This window comes from Cololabis saira, chromosome 3 (genome assembly GCF_033807715.1).
Source record: "Cololabis saira isolate AMF1-May2022 chromosome 3, fColSai1.1, whole genome shotgun sequence".
NCBI classification, from domain to species: Eukaryota; Metazoa; Chordata; class Actinopteri; order Beloniformes; family Belonidae; genus Cololabis; species Cololabis saira.
The window spans coordinates 46927535-46940984 of record NC_084589.1 but is presented as its reverse complement, the minus strand read 5'-3'; the positions used below and the strand labels follow the sequence as shown (position 1 = coordinate 46940984).

The window sequence follows — 13450 nt, the reverse complement described above, 5'->3', positions numbered from 1 at the left end:
ACTGATGTTCTTTACTGTCTTTGGTTTGGATTCAGCCCCTAGTGGTCAGCAGGTGAACTACAGTCCTGGGGCCTCATTTATAAAAGAGTGCGTAGAATTCATACTAAAAGTGCACGTACACCCAAAAACCTAATATGGTGGGCGCAAAAAAAAATCTGGATCTATCCAACCGCGTGCACGCACACTTGCACGCAATGTTCGCTTTATGAATCACAGTCCAGCTGGAAGGTTGCGCAGCTGAATCCGCCTCATATCCCGCCCTCGACACGCCCACTTCATACCTTAAAAGGGCAATGCAAAGTAGTATTTGCATATGAATGAGCCTGCTGAGCATGCGCAGTGGCTTCCTGCAGCCTGTTTGGCGTCTGAATGAATGAACGTGTCGAGCCACCGTGCCACTAAATTTCACTGAGACTTAGATCGAAATGTTGAGGATGAGGTGGAGGACAGGAAAACGACATTATTTGGTGGTCACAGTAAAAGTATAAATACCGTAGTATATAAATAGTATAAAATAAAGCGAGTGAAAATAAAACGCTGTGAGGCGCAAGGGCGCAATTTCCACTGGGAACAGGGGAGACATGTCCCCCCCACTTTTCAAACTCATGCTTTTGTCTCTCCCCCCCCCCTTTCTACAGTTTAAGAACTAACGGTATAGGCTCTGCCTGTAATTGCAAATCATCAAGACACTGTGCGAAGACGGGAGGGGAGCCCCGCTCCCCCTCCTCTCCTCAGTGCTGCTCAAGGCTGATTTATGGTTCCGTGTTAAATCGATGCAGAGCGTACGGCGTAGGTTAGGTGGCCACGCGCACCGTACAGTGCGCGTCACCCCGTAACCTACGGCGTAACACTACGGCGTAGGCTCTGCGTCGATTTAACGCGGAACCATTATTTAGGCATGTGGCAGGGTGGAGGAGCTGCAGCCACTCAGGCTGATTAGGGCACAGGTGGGCCCAATCAGCCTCTCCACTCTGCCAGCCTTCATAAGGCATGGCTGCCCAGCAGCAATCTCTCTCCCGAGAAGCTGGGTGAAGGTGCTTCTGCACGTGTTGGCGGTGTTTTGTGTTCTGAAATAAACGGGTCTGCACGAAACTCTGTGTCTCTCCATCCTTCGGTCGGCCCCGGTAGCACTCGCCCTGCTACAAGGCATAATTAGGCTTAACTAGTGTGTGCGTGTGTGACAGACGTGCATGGGACAATTGTGAAATACGGAATAAACTGCTTTCCGTATTGGTTCAATACGGAACGCAACTTTTAATTCCCAATTACGTAACAATTCCGTATTTCAAGGGACGGGTGGCGAGCCCACTCACCTGCAGCTCCAGCAGCACCAGAGTCCTGACTGACGCTGAGCTTCAAACACAGAGGGACACGATCAGCGCTATTATATTATAAGTCTGATATATGTTGTGATATGTGATGACATTATTAAGAGTATGACATGAATCTGGCTTCATTTCACCACCTCACAGCCTGCGTCGCCAGTTCCCCATGTCTTAAGTATGTTCCTACGGGAGGGTCAGGGTTGCCGTAGAGATACGCAGATTTTTCGGTTAGTTTTTTAATTTTAAATCCCAAACCTTGCGTAGAAGGTGGCTTGTGCATCTTTCAGCCCTGTTTTGTGCGCAAGCGAGCTTTATAGGTGAGGCCCCTGGGCATTGCTCCCTCTACCAACCTCGGGAGGGCCCTGCACTGAGCTCAGGTCTCCTCCTTAACCTGAGGAGTGAGCAGCTTCTTTTCACCAGACAGGGTGGGGCTTCTCCGGCCGGACGTAGCGCGTGGAAGGATCACGTTATTCCGGCCAGATCCTCCCCACCCCATCTGGCGACCCGGCTGGCCAGAGGGGGCATGTGTAGCCCAGGACTGCTGGATGTTTTTGTGAGGGTAGCTCACATTGCTACCCAAGGGAACACGGGGAGAACATGCAAACTCCACACAGAAAGGCCCTTTCTCCAACCCCACCCAGGGTGTGGGCGCTGAAGTCATGGGGGAACTAACACGCACTTCAGCGCCCACAGCTCAGAGATGGGTCTCAATAATACTGGACTCAATTTTCAACCTCACAGATCTTCCAAGATTATATGGAAATACTTCCAAAACCTTTCCAAATATATCTGTAACAGATGCAGCGTAGAAGAAGTGGAATAGTCCTATTCAGGCTGGGATGTCAAGATTGAGATTTAATTCCTCGACGAATTCTAGCTCCCACTGCTTCAGCGTTTTATTATCTCCAGATGACCTTTAGTGTAGCACACACCGACCAAAACAATGTCTTGACTGTTCATTTAAATGTGATAACTTTTCTCTTGATTAGAAGTAAGAGCCAACAAAGTTCTACTCTGGCTGTCTTAGCTTTGTTCATCTGATTAGTTAACTAAGTTAATGCTCATCACAATGTTTTAATCAGCTAAGTATAAGTTCCCAGAAAAGTATGTTTTAACATTCAGAACACAGTCGTCCCGGGAGAAATCTTATCAGTCTGTGTGTCTTGTGTTAAAATACCTGCAGTGTTGTTAACGCAGGTGGAACGAGGAAGCGTCTTAGGACAAAACTCGACTTACCTGTTAGTCAACTACAGAAGACACTCCCTCTTTCTGAGTGTGTGATGCAAAAAGATAAACATACAATCTCCTCACCCGTTCATATATCAGGATATTACATGAAGTAATTTAAAAGATCCTACTGAGCCTACTGTTATTGGTCTTTTGTTAGTTGTGAATTTATGGTCGTCATTCAAAATAAGGGTTTCTGTAGAAGAATAAATTATGGTTATTGAGATTATTTTTGTTTATTTTTTAAATAATTAAGGTTTTGGAGTTTCTTGAGATTAGAAACCTATTCTATTTGTTTTATTTTTTCTTTTGTATTGTTAAAGTTTTAGAAAGACAGAATAAAGAAAAGAGAGAGGAGAGACACAGATGTTCTTTACTGTCTTTGGTTTGGATTCAGCCCCTAGTGGTCAGCAGCTGAACTGCAAGTCTTTCCTGATTGGCCTCAATTCACATATCAAGGTGGTGTGGAGGTTTTGCTAAATACTATATCTCCTTCAATGCATTTATCAGACTAATTGTCTTCAGAAAATGTGCTCAAATTAACTTTATGTAACATCTTTATGCTGAGCTTGCATCACATTATTTTATCTCCAGGTAATTACATACTTTCTCTCGCGATAGTACACGTGAAACTTTGATTGATCCGAATGTTAATTGTAATAATGCTAATACGGCACATTGATTGGCCGCAGGAAGGACAGAGGAATGGGGGCTGGACCAGTAAATACATGCATTGAGACTCGGTCAAACTATTTTTAAACAGTAATACCACTGTACTATTTTGTATCCATGTTTATGATGAAGTTATAGAGATGTGAAACATGAACATATCCTGATGCTGAAAACATGGCTTAAAAATACATGTGCTGCACAATCACTGACCTTTATTGACAACTTCAACATTTTCTGAGAACGACATGTTTTTAAGTCAGGTGGATTTTGTCTTAATAAATAAATAGTACAGCTGTTCACCTCAAACATGTTTTATTCTGTGAATCAGACACCAGCAGGCCAGGAAATCACTGGTATACCAGATGTTAAATACCCTGTTATCTTTTTCATGTTCCTTTGGCAAGATAATGTCTGTACTTCTGGTGTGCTGTTAAACAGTTTTCTGTTGTTAATAATAACAAAAACTAGATCTTTACTTTAATGATTGCTATCTATAATGAGCACTGTTGGCTGTGACATCAGCAATGACATCACGTGTCTTTGCTGACATCCCAAGGCTGCATGAAAGAGTTGGTATTTATAACTATGTATCTGATCTACTTATTGATTCTCCGATAACGATGATAACATGTGCTCGTTCCAACATGTATCAACAGCTCCCTCTGCTGTTTACATTGAAGTTTAAATGTTTGGCATTGATTCAGTTTCATTCTGAAGAGTTATCCATGTGCAAAAAGCAACATCATCTCAGGTATCTGAGTCTCTATGTTGCCATGGAAACCATCCCAATCTCACACACTCTCACAGAGCAGTAACATCAGAAATGTTTCACCTCTATACTCCAATACTGACCTGCTGATGTCATCATGTTTTCATGTTCCTGTGGCAAAATCATTTCCCCTTTTCTGGTAATAATGAATAAATAGATCTCCACTTGAACCAGTTCTGTGTATAAACTCCATAAGCACTAGTCTTTGTGACGTCATCAATGAGGTCACATGTCTTTGACGACGTCCTAATGGCTGCATGACAGAGTTGCTGTTTACAACTATGTGTCTGATGCAACAATTATCACATCTACTGTCACTTCCTGTTTTCTTCTTCTTAACCAAACAACACTAACATCTGTATGCTGTCATTTTAGGACTGAAGTACTTCTTAAAATAGATTAATTGCGCTCATATATTTATTATACCCGCTTATATGCTCTGAAAAGCGATTGATCCTATTTCCTATTTCCCCTTCACACTCTTCCATTACACTCTGCAGCTGCTCAGCGCCGTATCTGGGCTGATGATGGACATTAATGGCTTTGCCAGAGGAATCTGTGATGTGGAACAGACGTTGGTGAAGGCGCTCAATGCCAGCGGCCCCAGAGGTCAGCAGGTCAGACCAGGAGGAGATAGGCGCATGTGAGTAACCTGCACAAAAGATGAAATCCAAGTTAAAACTGTGACATTGGCTAAATGTGGAAAATAGAAATACATCATTAATGTCAGCATCAATTTTTACAATGAAGCTACAGTGGCTGGGGATGATCTGGTTCGTTCATCTTGAGTAAACTGCAGTAAATCGCACCGTTTTTGTCTCGATTATCATTGAATTAAAATACAAAAAGTGAATGCGTTGCCCTCACAGCTCATGAGAAATGATTTAGAATCAGAGATGCTCCTCTGCAGTCCTGCAGCTTTGGGCTGTTTCCCCCACGGCCCGTGGTTGTGCTGATTCTCCGCTTCATCCTCCTCCTCCTCCATCTCCGTGGCCTCATGTTTGTGATGCAGGTTCCAGTTCAGCCTTAACTCGTCCAGAAGCTCCAACATTGCAACGCTGGATAAGGTCATGTGTGTCAATGATCTCTGCTCTCTCTCCGTTACCTTTCCTGATGTCTTTTTGCCTCCTCCTCGCAACAACAACTGCAGCCGTTTGTGCGTAAAGTTCACCAGATAGCGCATGCCTTTCAGACGTGATAAATATAGACGCAAAAACAACCGCTGACCAGTTAAAGGTTGGTTAAATCTCATTCCTTGTGCTACTTGATCTAGTTGCATCTACTCCTCCCAATATTTAGCTCGCTCTGACACGAGCGCCCACATCACATATTCGTGCAGGTAAACGCGCTAAATGGATTGTGCGCATTATTTAGTCCGTTTAAAAGACGAAATCCTCACTGAGTCCATTAGTAAATTAACTGCAACATGTCTTTGTGCGTGTTATCGCGTTTGCACACGTTTTTACACGCAACCCTTTAGTAAATCAGGGCCTTTTCATATAACATGTTGTGCAACGTCACACGAACTCACTGATTAACATGTCGGAGTGAAGTGGAGCCTTTTATCCAGTGTCCACACAAGGATTTATAGTTAAGTGAACATTCTCTTTTATTTCTGTATCTCTTTTTTTTATGTTTTATTGAAAGTTTGCAATATACAAACAATGTATAATAATTAGATATTTCAGTTCACAACGTGTCAGCAGCACAGAGCACAGTCATGCATCATCAACAACAACAAGATAATTAGAGAAAAAATAATAAAATAAATTAAATGAATAAAAAGAAAAAAATACATAAGAAACAAAACCTTGGTGTGACAGACTTTATAATATTTTGCATAAAATTAAAATTATATTTGTCACAGCTTAATGATTGAAAATCTCAGAATGGATATCCATCATTGATATACATTTCTTGTTTGTAATTAACTTAAGAGACTTGAGATAATAATCAACTTCAATCAAAAACAACTTAAATAATGGAGACGAGTTTTGGAATTTATATTTATGGATGTGAAATTTCCCTAATAGAATTTAAAGATGAAAAATGTCTTTACTGTCTTTGGTTTGAACATTCTCTGATATGTTTATTAGTACACTAGTATTAGTACACTACAAACAAAACCTTCTTTTTTTTACTGTATTTTCACTTATTTATTCTCTCTTTCACTCACTCTCACATATGGAGGATTTTTTGTGCCAAAATTAAATAAATAAATACATCATTAATTAATTAAAATGGGAATGAAATATATCATTAATTAATTAAATGTGTCATTAATGAATTAAAATTAGAATGAAATATGTCATTAATTAATTAAAATACAATTCATTTTAAGTAAAAATATATATTTATTATTTCAGCATTTAATTAATTAATTACACATTTAATTAATTATTTTGTGTTGCGTGTGAATCATGAAATGTAAAACTGCATTTAATTAATTAATGACACATTTAATTAATGATTTTGTGTTGCTGAATCATGAAATGTAAATGTAAAACTGTCAGTTTCACTCGTCAAACTCAGTGGGCGGATTCCAAACACCTCATTGGTTCCCCTGCACATCAAGTCAAGATGGGAAAGTGCAGAAATAACTCCAACAACTTCGAGCAGTTCCTCTGCTTTACACGCTACATGCTCGGGGTCAGCAGATCCTGCTTCCACATACTCTGCAAGGTCGAAGATATCGCTCACCAACTCTCTACAAAGTTCACGAAAATCCTCCAAACTCACAGCTGTCATGTTTAGAAAGTCCAAAGCAGTGGATTCCACTAGATTTGCGTTAGCCCCGCCCACTGAGTTTGACGAGTGAAACTGACAGTTTTACATTTACATTTCATGATTCAGCAACACGAAATCATTAATTAAATGTGTCATTAATTAATTAAATGCAGTTTTACATTTACATTTCATGATTCAGCAACACAAAATCATTAATTAAATGTGTCATTAATTAATTAAATGCAGTTTTACATTTCATGATTCACACGCAACACGAAATCATGTCATTAATTAATTAAATGCTAAAATAATAAATATATATTTTTACTTAAAATGAATTGTATTTTAATTAATTAATGACATATTTCATTCAAATTTTAATTAATTAATGACACATTTAATTAATTAATGATATATTTCATTCCCATTTTAATTAATTAATGATGTATTTATTTATTTAATTTTGGCACAAAAAATCCTCCATACTCACACACACACGCAGCTAATGTTATTCAGTTAAACACAATTCAGGACATTTATTGTAAAAGCATTTATTTTAATTGGGCTATTTTTAAACACACACACACACACACACACACACACACACACACACACACACACACACACACACACACACACACACACACACACACACACTCACATTAAATCACTTCGTCCCATTCAGTTACACAAAATTCATTATTAATTGACATAATTGTAAAATGAATATATTTCAATCATGGATTATTTACATTCACGCACCGGCACACACTGTGATCGCATAATCGCGTTTGTCTGGAGGGTCTAAATATAGGAAGTCACGAAAATCTCTTTTATTCAGTAGTAGCCCTGTTAGAACAGGAACAATCACCTTTATTACATTTCCTGCATATTCTGCAACTTTTCGCATATTTTGTAACTTTTCGCATATTTCACAACTTTCCGCATATTTTGCAACTATTTTGCAACTTTTGCAATTTCAACGCATAAAATAGTACAAAAACCCTGCATATTTCATCGCTTAATCAAGGATTTTAGCCCGCATTTTTCTGGTGGTATCTTGTTGGTCGTATATCGCTTTAATTTAATCGAGATGCAAAGACTCAGCTTGAAAATTAACCCAGTTGGATGTTTATCCGTCTACATCCCTGAGTGATTTAAGAGGTAGACGTGATCACGTCTGACATAAAAATTGTTCCAGTTATTGATATATTTGCTGGGTTTGAATAATTTAGACAACTTTTATCGAAAATCCTGTGTTAAATGTTGTTGAAACTGCTCTCAGATCAGGTTGGCGGCCCTGAAAAGGAGCTTTGTTTGGTGTGAATGTTGGTTTATCCCCCGAATCCGTACAGGGTGCGTCCCTGTCTCTTGAGCGCGTACACCACATCCATGGCGGTCACCGTCTTCCTCTTTGCGTGCTCGGTGTAGGTGACGGCATCACGGGTCACGTTCTCCAGGAAGACCTTCAGCACACCGCGGGTCTCCTCGTAAATCAGACCGGAGATACGCTTCACCCCCCGCGGCGAGCCAGACGGCGGATGGCGGGTTTGGTGATTCCTGGATGTTGTCACGGAGGACTTTACGGTGACGCTTAGCGCCTCCTTTACCGAGACCCTTTCCTCCTTTTCCTCGTCCGCTCATGTTCAATATGAAGTTAGTCAACAACTGAACTGGAACTCCGTCCACCACATCATTTAGCTCCTTTCTGAGGACGTGATAGAAGACAGGGGCGGACCTAATATTCTTCTCCTCATTAAAGGATGCTGATACCAGGGGCCTGTACTACGAAGTGGGATTTTTGGGTTAGCGAGGTAACTTCAGGTTTAACCCTGGGTTTTCAGGACTACGACGGTGGTTCACTTCTTACCAGGGTACATCGCCATGGTAACTTATGCTGAACAGCTAACCTGCTCCGGAGCAGGTTATGTTCGAGATACAGATCGCCGGGTATAAAAGCACCGCCCACTGACCAATCAGCTCTCTGCCACCAGGGTCTGAAGAAACACCCCCTTCTACTCCATCCATTAAGGGGCGACCTTCATTGTTGGAGAGGGCCAGCTCCTCAGCAGGAGTGTACTCCTGCGTAGGAGGGCCCCCTCCTGTCTTCTTCTTGTCATTTTTTTTTCTGTTTGCTGCAAGTAATGTCAATGCTATTTCATTGTGCTTTTGTATACTGATATCATCCTAAAACAGAGAGTGATAGAAACACTAAAGCCTTGTACTTGTTGTACTTCTAAGATATGAAAGTGAGCCTACTTACCGCTTTGAATTATGTTTTTATATTTATTTTTTATTTGCTCCCATGTGCGTTTCACTCCGCTGGGGTTGCAGCTGAAGGAATGAGGCTACAATTGTCATACACGCCATACGAATACATCTAAGCAACACATGCATTTAACAGAATAGACAACTGTAATTATAGTCAGATCTACTTATGCCCTAATGATGGGGCAGTGATGTTTATATCCCTATGAACTTACGCATTTATACAGTCAGCGATCTTTTGCCAGCTGTCTTTCCTGCATTTTGCAGCTGCAACTGTGTTGCTTTTTGCCTGTATTATATGCCTATACTCATCATATTTCCGTAAAATTATTGTTTGCTCTTCGCTACTGAAATGAGCGGCTCTGACAGCGGACTTCTCCATGCTTGCGATTGGTCATGCGCTGAAAACACCCCCCCTTTTATGTGCACGCGCTCATATCCAGATTGGAGAAACCTGGGTTGATATACCGAGTTGATAACCACCGTCGTGTGACCGCTTAGCGTGATTGCAATTGTCCGGGTTAGTGAATCTGGATAAGGAAAAGATATCCTGGGTATGTTGAACTTGCTTCGTAGTACAGGCCCCTGATCGTTCAGTGTGTTATAGCGCCGCCTACCAGGACACAATAGTTAGTAATGTCTTTTTAAATCGAGTATTATCTGGTACATTTGACGTTTGGAGTTCTCTATCAAATTAACCAATAAAGGATTTTTATTAAGTTTCAAGCATTTCATTTCGAAAATCTATATCAATTTCCCATGAAGGAATAATTTATAGGAGGTATCATTAAATTGTTTTTGTCTTCTGAGTCTACTAAGTTAAAACCACCCAGGACTCCAAACCTGAACACCTGAATTTGAAACTGACCTAACATGTGGAATAAACTATGGCAATACAGAAATCATACATTTGTAAAACAAAAGTATTTTGGTGACTACTCAAAAAAAAAAAACTTGTGGTTTGGGATGGTTTGTTCTTGACTCGACTCCAGAGTGAATTAAAAGAAAAGGTTGTAAAAGTAATATCTTTGGGTGAGGTTCCCGTTTATTTGAACAAAAAGGTAAATTGACAGAACAAAAAGGGTTTCTATTGTCTCTCTGGCTGCCGTGTAAAAACTGTGTGTGTCTCCCACCACCATCATACTCACCTCAAACTAATCAACACTTCTGATCAACAGCAGCTGGGGCAAGGGTTGGGGTAAAAGAAAGTAACTGAAATCATACTGCACCCTAGAGGAAAAGCAAATACCTGCACAACATAAAAAATGTCTCCTACAGGATGTTTAAATGTTTTAATGTCTCAAATACTTACCATATGTATTATTTTGAAGCCCATTGCAATAAAAGTTTCTTAACAAAATAAATGTTTTATGACAAATAATAAAGTGTGACAAAGTGGGTGAGAGCACACCATTTGTCACCATGTCAGTCTACTATCTTAGCCATCCAAATTCAACCGTGCTTGTTTGTTTTGGTTATAGGTCTATCATTCTTTCATGCCATGCAGACACATAGTAACCCAGGTTTGTTTGTGTTCTCAATTATTGCACTTAAAATAATACAGAAAAGTATTGTTAAGTTTAAAGTCGTTTATTTGTTCAGTTTTTTCATTTATCATGAGGTTGATTATGTTACTTACCATACCCACCAGGTTCCAGTGTCAAAAGGAGGGAAAAGTGCAAACACTTCCTCTATTTATACCCTGGTGACATCATTAGTGATGTCACTGGGTTGAACCATGTATGGGGGGAGGTACATTTTGGGATTTGTTTTCTTATTGATTTTGATTATTTTTGGCATGGTTGAAAAGGTATTGGTAACCATGGCCGACGCTATTGTGTGTTTGGTGGTGATTGTGGTTGGAGACAAACTGTTGATGCCTCAGTTGATTCCAGGGAGGCGAGTGGAGTCACCTTTGGAGTGGTACAGCCTGATAGAAGGGCCTACATAACCAGCTGCTGTCTGCTGCCGGAGGGAGGAGAGACCAATGTGCAGCCATGGGCACATGTTGCTTTAGTTTAAGTATTTCTTGGGAAAAAATAAATAACTCTTGAACATTTTTAACATTGCTTCTGAGTCTGCCTCCTTCCATCCATCTACTCTGGTCACACTTCCCCACATTTGGTGGCAGTTGGTGGGTCCCAGGCCAGTAGGAGGCAGTGAAGATGTCAATAAGAAACCAGAAGAAAAATAAAATGGAGTGTCTACCAGAATTGTCACAAGATGTCTGTGACCAGCAAGGGGCAGCAGGTGGTCAACCTCAGGAACAAAGTACAGCAGAACTGTCTAATCTTTTGCGATGCTTAATGCAACAGCAGGCTGACCGGGATGCCAGGACGGATCAGGAGCGTAAGCATGAGGAGGAGAGGTGGAGGCGAATACAACATCAGTTTGCCCAACTCCAACAGGAGGTGCAGCAGGACCGGCAGGAGCGTATGCAGCCGAGGGACGGTTTGGCTGCCACATCCGCCCCTTCCATAGGGCCAGCACCTGAAACAGTTGCCGAGCCATCACAGCCTGCTATCGGAGGACAACATCCCAGTCTGGTGAGGTTACCTGGCTGGAAAAGCCCCAAAATGCAGCCCTATAATGAAGGTGAGGACATTGAGCACTATTTAATCACTTTTGAAAGAATTGCTCTTGCCTGTCAGTGGCCTCAGGATGAATGGGCTCTTCACCTAGCTCCACTGCTAACTGGTAAAGCTTGCGCTGCATATGTGGCCATGGACATTGATGACACAATGGACTATGGAAAAGTAAAATGTGCTGTCTTGCAGAAGTTCGAAATCAGTACAGAGACCTATCGAGTGAGGTTCCGTTCCAGTGCACCAGAGGGGGAAGAGACCCCTAAAGAATTGCAGGTACGTCTCAAGGACTTGTATGAGAAGTGGATGGCCCCCAAAGCAAAGACAAAAGAGCAAATTGGAGACACCATCATCATGGAGCAGTTTCTCAAAGTCCTTAACCCTGAGCTCTGCACCTGGATCAAAGAACGGAACCCAAAGACCTCAAAAGAAGCAGCAGAATTGGCTGAAGCTTTCCTGGCTGCCCGCCGTCCATCACAAGAGTACCTCCCAGCCAAGCCCCGCCCACCCATACCATCTGGTAAACCGGACGGAGGCAATGACTATAGAGTTAGGAACACAAGACAGTTCCTTCCCTCAAATTCAGTTAAACTTGAGCCTAGAAATAAGGCCCTCTTAATGTGCTTTTCATGTGGTCAGAAAGGTCATTTTATGAAAGAGTGTCCTAAAGTACATGTTAGTAATAACTACATGTGTTTTGCTCCCCAGTCATCTGTCAGTGAGGTAGAGAGAGAAGGTCAATTTGAAGAACTTACAATAGGTGTGTTAATTGAAGACAGACCCTGTATAGCTCTTCTAGACTCGGGAAGTAATCGTACCCTAGTCAGACAGGATAGTCTCCCTAAGAATGTCATTTTTTGTGGGGGAACAGTGGATGTCCTCTGTATTCATGGGGACAAGGTAGGATACCCCATAGCTGAGGTATCTATCCAGGTCGAAGGTCAACTCTATCCTCTTTCAGTAGGAGTATTTGAACATCTACCCTATCAGGTCGTGTTAGGCTCTGATATCCCTATTCTTGCCGATCTGATAGCTAAACAATCTCGTGAGACTAGGGCCAGCTGCACCAGTGAAAGTTTGCTAGCTGTTACAAGGTCCAAAAGCAGGCAGGAACAAGCTAGTCTAACAGCGGGATGGGAGGAGTTACCTTTTGCAAATGAGGAAGTGCCTAGTGGTTACACCAGACAGCTTAAGGAAAGGAAAAGCAGGAGACAGAGAAGACGGGATAGAGTAAGGGGAACCAAAGTAGCCCAGTATGTGGATGATCCAGTAGAGTCTGACACTTTTTCCATCCCGGACGATATTGCTAAGCTACAGAGAGAGGACCCCACACTTACAATCTTGTTTTCAAAATGTGTGCCGGAGTCGACCCAAGTGGTAGATAAGGAAGTCTTTGTAGTTAAGAGAGACAAGCTGTATCGCCGTAGCCAGATTGGTGATCAGCTAGTTATTCCCCAGAGTTTGAGGCCAACAATCCTTAATCTGAGCCACTCTATCCCATGGGCAGGACACTTAGGATAGGCAAAAACATTTTCCAGAATGGTTCCCCGTTTCTACTGGCCCCAGCAGTATGCTGACACAGTTAAATATTGCCAATCTTGCCCACAGTGTCAGCTAACAGCTCCAGGCAGGAAAGGAGATAGGGCCCCTCTCATTAACATGCCCATCATTGATACGCCATTCTCCCGTATTGCCATGGACATCGTAGGCCCGCTAGAAAGAAGTAGTGCAGGCCACAAGTACATACTGGTAGTCAGTGATTATGCCACAAGATACCCTGAAGCCTTTCCCTTGAAGAAGATCAAGGCTCGCCAGATCGTCAACTGTCTCATTCAGCTGTTTTCCAGAGTTGGAATTCCAAAGGAGATCATCACTGA

General features: G+C 41.7%; 1 pseudogene; it reads right to left on the bottom strand.

Moving 5' to 3' along the window:
• Positions 1-8054: 8054 nt before the first annotated feature.
• Positions 8055-8364, bottom strand: LOC133440458 (histone H4-like; annotated as a pseudogene).
• Between the last annotated feature and the right edge of the window lie 5086 nt (positions 8365-13450).